At 38.7% G+C, this 6,825-nt stretch overlaps 2 non-coding genes across 2 annotated transcripts; both read left to right on the plus strand.

The window, feature by feature from the left end:
• The first annotated feature begins 271 nt into the window (after positions 1-271).
• LOC142168500 (small nucleolar RNA R71) lies at positions 272-378 on the plus strand. The gene has a single exon (XR_012698358.1). It is a non-coding gene; the product is annotated as a small nucleolar RNA R71 (small nucleolar RNA).
• A 5,773-nt stretch (positions 379-6,151) lies between these two features.
• Positions 6,152-6,258, plus strand: LOC142168538 (small nucleolar RNA R71). Its single transcript, XR_012698392.1, has one exon. It is a non-coding gene; the product is annotated as a small nucleolar RNA R71 (small nucleolar RNA).
• Positions 6,259-6,825: the final 567 nt, after the last annotated feature.

A 6,825-nucleotide genomic window follows, 5' to 3' on the forward strand; every position in this document is an offset into this window, starting at 1 on the left:
AGCTAAGGTCAGTCTTTGTATTTCTTTTGCCATTGCCTTAAGCTGCACCTGCACCGATGTGTTAGCATCAACTTGGTGAACACCAGTGGATCTTCTTCTTTCAGCACTCTTAGAGGGCCACTGATTTGCATCTTCAGACAACTCATCTAGAATTGTGACTATTTCCTCTAGAGTCTTCTTCATCAACGGGCCACCAGCTGCATTACTCAATGTTCTACGTGAGGCCGGTGTCAATCCATCCCAAAAATCCTTGAGTTGCATCCAGAGTTTAATTCCGCTATGTTGACACTTTCGAACTAACTCCTTAAACCTCTCCCAAGCTTCAAACATAGTTTCAGCATCTTTCTGGCAGAAGTTATGGATTTTTCTTCTAAACTTGCCCATCTTAGATGAGGAGAAATATTTATCAATAAATTTTCTGGTCATCTCCTCCCATGTTCTAATTGATCCCTGGGGTAAGCTTCTAAGCCACTGCTTTGCATCATATTTGAGTGTGAAGGGGAATGCCCTTAAGTAAACTGCATCTTGTGAAACACCATTGTATTAAAAGGTGTTCATAATCTCCTCGAAGTCCATTAGTTGTGTATTTGGATCTTCGTTCATCTTCCCTCTGAAGACACTGCTGTTTTGTAGAGTTTGAAACAACCCTTGCTTCAATTCGAAATTGTTCGCTGCAACTGGAGGTGGTCTAATACTTGACAATCCTTGGTTGTAGACTGGTCTAGCATAATTTCCAAGTGGTCTCCCAGCCCCAGGAGGTATATTTCTGAACTGGTCTGCACCTAAGGGTTGATTCTAAGCTATTCTCCGAGCCCTCTCCTCCTCAAATACAAGTTGTGCATTTTGAAGAGTTGTTTCCTCCGCATATCATGTAGCCTTTCTATTTTCTAGGCTGCCTCTCTTGCAGCCAAATTAACATTATCATCATCTCCAGCCATAGTTTCTTTGGTTGAGGATTGCCCAACCTTCTCTATATTCTCAGGGAGATTTCCTTCCTCCCTCAGCTGTCGCAGTTGTTTTTCTATTTCTGGTTCGTATGGTAGCAATTCCTTCCCAGAAGATCGAGCCATGCACCACTCTTACCTGCAACCTGCGCATAGTAAGAGAACACCAACCGTAAAAAGGGAAAAAATAAAATAAAAATAAAAAATCCTAAATTAGCACTACAACTATTTCAAACACTATTGATTGCCATTCCCCGGCAACGGCGCCAAAATTTGACGAGCGCAAAACACACACTTAAATATGATCGCTAGTTGAATATAGCATAATATAATATCGTATCCAGAGGGATTTGTGTTAAACAGCATTATCGTAGTTTGTAGCTAGATTGCTATCCAAGATAATCAACAGTTTAGAATTATGTGATTTAAAACTAAAATTAACTAAGAATCTAAAGCTAATTGACGAATGACAATCGAAACAAAAGTAAGCAAGGAAGATATCAATGGGAGAAAATAGGGATTGATTGGATAGGTGCAAGATAAATGTTTGGAATTTAGCTAGATTGCTATCCAAGATAATCAACAGTTGTGAATGATGTGACTTAAAACTAAAATTAACTAAGAATCTAAAGCTAATTGACGAATGACAATTGAAACAAAAGTAAGCAAGGAAGATATCAGTGGGAGAAAATAGGGATTGATTGGATAGGTGCAAGATAAATATTTGGAATTTAACTCTAGTTAATTCACTTCTAATATTCAAGTGAGTCTCTCGAATTCACTCAATTATTAGTTCAAACGTTTAGTAGAAATTCCTCTCTTGATTAAGTCTCAACCTCACAATATGAACCAATTTAAGCTCGGTGAAGATATGCATGACTTCGTAGTGGATTGGTCTTTAGGAGAACCTCTCTCGATTATCCTCCTAACTAGGTTTTAATCAACAATTCAACTACCCTCTTTCAATTACTAAGAAGAATTATTGAATTCAACCAATAAGATAATGCAAAGATATCACAAGTTATGCCTCTCTCGATTACATGAACATATGAATATAGATTCAACTATTAAAATATCCAAAATGATTCAATACATACAAACTAGAGTTATAATCCGCAAACAAATATCAATACACCAAATCCATCAAAACCTAAAGGGAACTACTCCATATATGTGGAGTAATTCATCACAAATAAGTTTAAGTTAAAGGAAAGCATAAACGATCCAAACTCTTGTCTTGAGTGAGGATTGAATGATGAAATAATTGTGCTCTTGCTTCTCCCACTTCTCCTTAGCCTCCTTAGGTCTTAGATGTGTCAAAAGTCCTCAAAATAATATTTTTCCATCTATATATACCAAGTAGGGTCGGACCCAGATGAAAGCACCTTTTCCTGCGCGAAATAGGACAACTACTCTGTAAAAATTGCACAGGCGTGGTTTTTTACAGGGCATTAGTGGGGAAATCCAAAGAGTTGTTTTCTCAGAGTCTAGACTTTTCTTAAATTTTTGATATCCAGATGTGGTTTTCGACCCCCGAACGCGATCCCGACTTAATCCCTTGAGGTTTTACTCAGACTTCAATGCTCCAAATCACTCGAATTCAATCTGTAACATCAACATAGCTCGGAATCCTCCTACAAGGCATAAAATACACAATTAGTTCAAAACAGTAGCGATTAAAGCTCAAACTCAATTAAAGTGCAGTAAATTAGAGTTCAATAAGCGACTAAAATACGAGATTATAGCCTACCATCAACACCCCACACTTAAACCATTTCTCGTCCTCGAGCAATCAAACTACACTTTAAAAAGACACGGCCTTTTTTAACAATTCTCATAACTCATCATACCAAGAATAATTAACATAAACTAAGCACAATAGTGTAACATCCTAGCCTCAAGAATTGTCTCACAAGTACCATGCATTATTTGTAACCCGCTCACTTACTCTAACACAGACGTCAACGACATTACCTTTCCTTCGTGAATCAAGTGCCCTGACACAACAATAGAAAGTAGTTCCACACACAATAGATATTAAGAACAATTAGGAACTCAAGTTAGAAAGAATTCGCTCACTCTCAGAAATAACATTCATATGCCACAAAAGATGCACCATAGGCTTGCCCGTAGTGTACAACTCTAATAATTGAGCTCATTCAGTCAGGGATCAAATAGGACTTTATTTTGGTTGTAATGTAGGCTACAGGACGATTAGGATACATTTGGATATAGTAACTATACCTCCCTAAGTACTTTAATACATAAACATTAACAATTTAAACCCCACACTTGTGTTGAACCAAACCCCAACCTTCACAACATATTAACACCAAGCTCTCAATTTCTTAAAGAACAGACAAAGCAAGATTTACCACTAGCAAGGAATAAAAAAATTTATAATATATACAAACACTAATTTTGTTTTACCTTTTTCTAGATTCCGATTTTCTCTTCTTCGTTTTTTCCAATTCCCTACAAGTGGATCTCACAATTCTTTTCCAAACAGTGCACCTTTCTCCTTTTTCTATAGTTCCACTCAATAACCCAACCATACCTCCACTTAGCTTTTAACAAGCTCATAAAAAATTCAAGTGCTCAAGAGAGGTAGAAGGTTCAAACAAATGGTTAATTTAAACAAAATGGATCAGGCTCGTAGTGTGGTTGCCAAAGAAATAGGAATACAGGATCAACGGGGTTAACTATGATACACATTCATTAGGTGGGTCACAGGCAAATATCTGACTCAATAAAGAAATGCCTATATCACTTCCTAGCCTAAACAAGACTTCTCTTTTGCTTTGCAAACACATGGGGCAAGACATCAACTGACACGCAAGAATATCAACAAAATCTCACACACACATTGGCACAAAACTCACTCAGGATCGGATTTATCCCGACTCTCTAGTTAAAGTAGTTAAGCAAAGTCATAATCAACCAATTTAAGGCACTATACAATAGTCAAGAACTGAGCCTAGGCGTCACAACTAAGGCACTCACCACTCTCAAGGCACAACAAAGTCAAGAAATATTGTCTCCACTTATCACTACGACACAAGATTTTTATTCCTAATAAAAGAAAAACTAACTACACCCGGTTCAAACAAAACCCTTGGAAAAGAACCATGGCACAAAGAAAAAACAAGGGGGAATTAATACACTACCTAACAATAGAAAATTGTTTTTCCTTTTTTCTTTTGACTTTAATCCCTCAAGAAACCCGTCGAATGATATCCATCGTCGGGGAAAAATAAAAAATTTAAAACATTTATGCTTTTTTTTTAAGTTTTTTCTTCTAACTATTAAAAAGCAAAACAAACTAAAACTAATATACATACAACATACAAATCTCCCCCACCCCACACTTTAAGTTATGGCATGTCCCCATGAAACACAATTAAAAAGCAAGAGGTAAAGAAAACTTCCCTGAATTTCTAGTCAGGGTCTGAATCAAAGTCGGGCTCCATTCTTCTCGCCCGAACTAGTGCACACATCCACGCAAATAGCTTCTTCTCAGCCTTCTTGGGGTACACCCCAGACTTATCTTTTTCAATCACTGGAGCCTTCTCCTTCGAACTCTTCACTTTCCACTCAACACTTGCAGCTGGCTTCTCCTTTCTCACCCCTGTTTCTACATTCATCTCGAAAGTCATCGTCTCCTCACCCACTCTAAGCATGAGTTTTCTATTATGTATGTCTAAGATTGCTCTACCTGTTGCTAAGAATGGTCTACCTAAGATAAGGGGGACCTCTTTGTTCTCTTCCATCTTCACCACTATGAAATCTACAGGAAATACAAACTTATCTACCCGAACTAAGACATCTTCCACTATCCTCTCGGGTATTATAGTTGTTTGGTCTGCCAGCTACAAAGATATTGGTGCAGACCTTATCTCTCCAATCTCATTCTCTAGCTTCCTGTAAATAGACAAAGGCATTAAATTAATTGAGGCATCCGAATCACATAAAGACTTATCAAAATTAAGAGTGCCTAACGAGCAAGGTATAGTAAAATTCCTAGATCTCCACACTTTTGTGAGAGTTTATTTTGCAAGATTGCGCTGCAATGCTCTGTGAGCTTGACCACTGAGGTCTCTTCTATCTTCCTCTTCTTTCTAAGGATCTCCTTCAAGAACTTAGCATAAGCTGGCATTTGTGAAAGAACTTCTGTGAATGGCAAATGTACATTAACGTGTCTCAGTATATCTAGAAATCTCTCAAACTGCTTGTCCAACTTTTCTCTATACAGCTTTTGGGGAAAAGGTAGAGCAAGCATATGCTTGCTCTCTTCATGTTCCTCCCGTCTTGAAGTTTCCTCCTTTTTCTTTTTCTCAGCTCCCTTCTTGACTTTCTTCTTCTTATCAACTTCATTTTTCAGCTGCTCCCCAATTTCTTTTTCAGGTACCACCTCTTTTTGGACTGGAGTGGGATCTTTCAACACTTGCCCACTTCTCAAAGTCACAGCATTCACTGTTTCTTGGGGATTTCTCTCGGTATCAGCTAGCAAAGTACCTGGGACTCTCTCAGATAATATTGTTGCTATATGTCCCACTTGTCTCTCCAAATTTCAAAACCCAATGCCCAATTCTTTGATCCCTGCATCATGAGCATCTAATTTCTCATCTGTCTTGGTAATGAAGGACTTCATTAGATCTTCTAGCCCCGGCTGAGTTTGATGTTGAGGCTGGAACTGCGGCCTCTGTTGATTTTGGAAGCCTGGGGCTCCTTGTCCCTGGAATCTGGAGTTGTTTTGTTGCCATGCATTCGTAGTTCCCCCAGGTGAACTCCATGAAACACCGGGGTTCTTCTTACCCATTGCATTGAAATAATAATTTCCCATAGCATTCACTTTCTCAGTTGAGGCTTGACACCCATGAGTAGGGTGTTATCTTCCACAAATATCACATGCTATATGAGGTTCACTCTATATCGAAGCTAAGGTCAGCCTTCGTATTTCTTTTGCCATTGCATTAAGCTGCACCTGCACCGATGTGTTAGTATCAACTTGGTGAACACCAGTTGATCTTCTTCTTTCAGCACTCTTAGAGGGTCACTGATTTGCATCTCCAGACAACTCATCTAGAATTGTGACTATCTCCTCTGGAGTCTTCTTCATTAATGGGCCTCCATCTGTATTACTCAATGTTCTACGTGAGGCCAGTGTCAATCCATCCAAAAAATCCTTGAGTTGCATCCAAACTTCAATTCCGCTATGTTGACACTTTCGAACTAACTCCTTAAATCTCTCCCAAGCTTCAAACATAGTTTCAGTATCTTTCTGGCAGAAGTTATGGATTTTTCTTCTAAACTTGCCCTTCTTAGATGAGGAGAAATATTTATCAAGAAATTTTCTGGTCTTTTCCTCCCATGTTCTAATTGATCCCGGGGGCAAGCTTCTAAGCCACTGCTTTGCATCATCTTTGAGTGTGAAGGGGAATGCCCTTAAGTAAACTGCATCTTGTGAAACACCATTGTATTAAAAGGTGTTCATAATCTCCTCGAAGTCCATTGGATGTGTATTTGGATCTTCGTTCATCTTCCCTCTGAAGACACAGATGTTTTGTAGAGTTTGAAACAACACTTGCTTCAATTCAAAATTGTCCGCTGCAACTGGAGGTGGTCTAATACTTGACAATCCATGGTTGTAGACTGGTTTAGCATAATTGCCAAGTGGTCTCCTAGCCCAGGGAGGTATATTTCTGAACTGTTCTGCACATAAGGGTTGATTCTAAGCTATTATATGAGCCCTCTCCTCCTCATATACAAGTTGTGCATTTCGAAGAGTTGTTTCCGCCGCATCTTATGTAGCTTTTTCTCTTTTCTGGGCTGCCTCTCTTGCAGCCAAATCAACATTATCATCATCTCCAGCCATAGTTTC

Source organism: Nicotiana tabacum, chromosome 13, assembly GCF_000715075.1.
Source record: "Nicotiana tabacum cultivar K326 chromosome 13, ASM71507v2, whole genome shotgun sequence".
NCBI lineage: Eukaryota > Viridiplantae > Streptophyta > Magnoliopsida > Solanales > Solanaceae > Nicotiana > Nicotiana tabacum.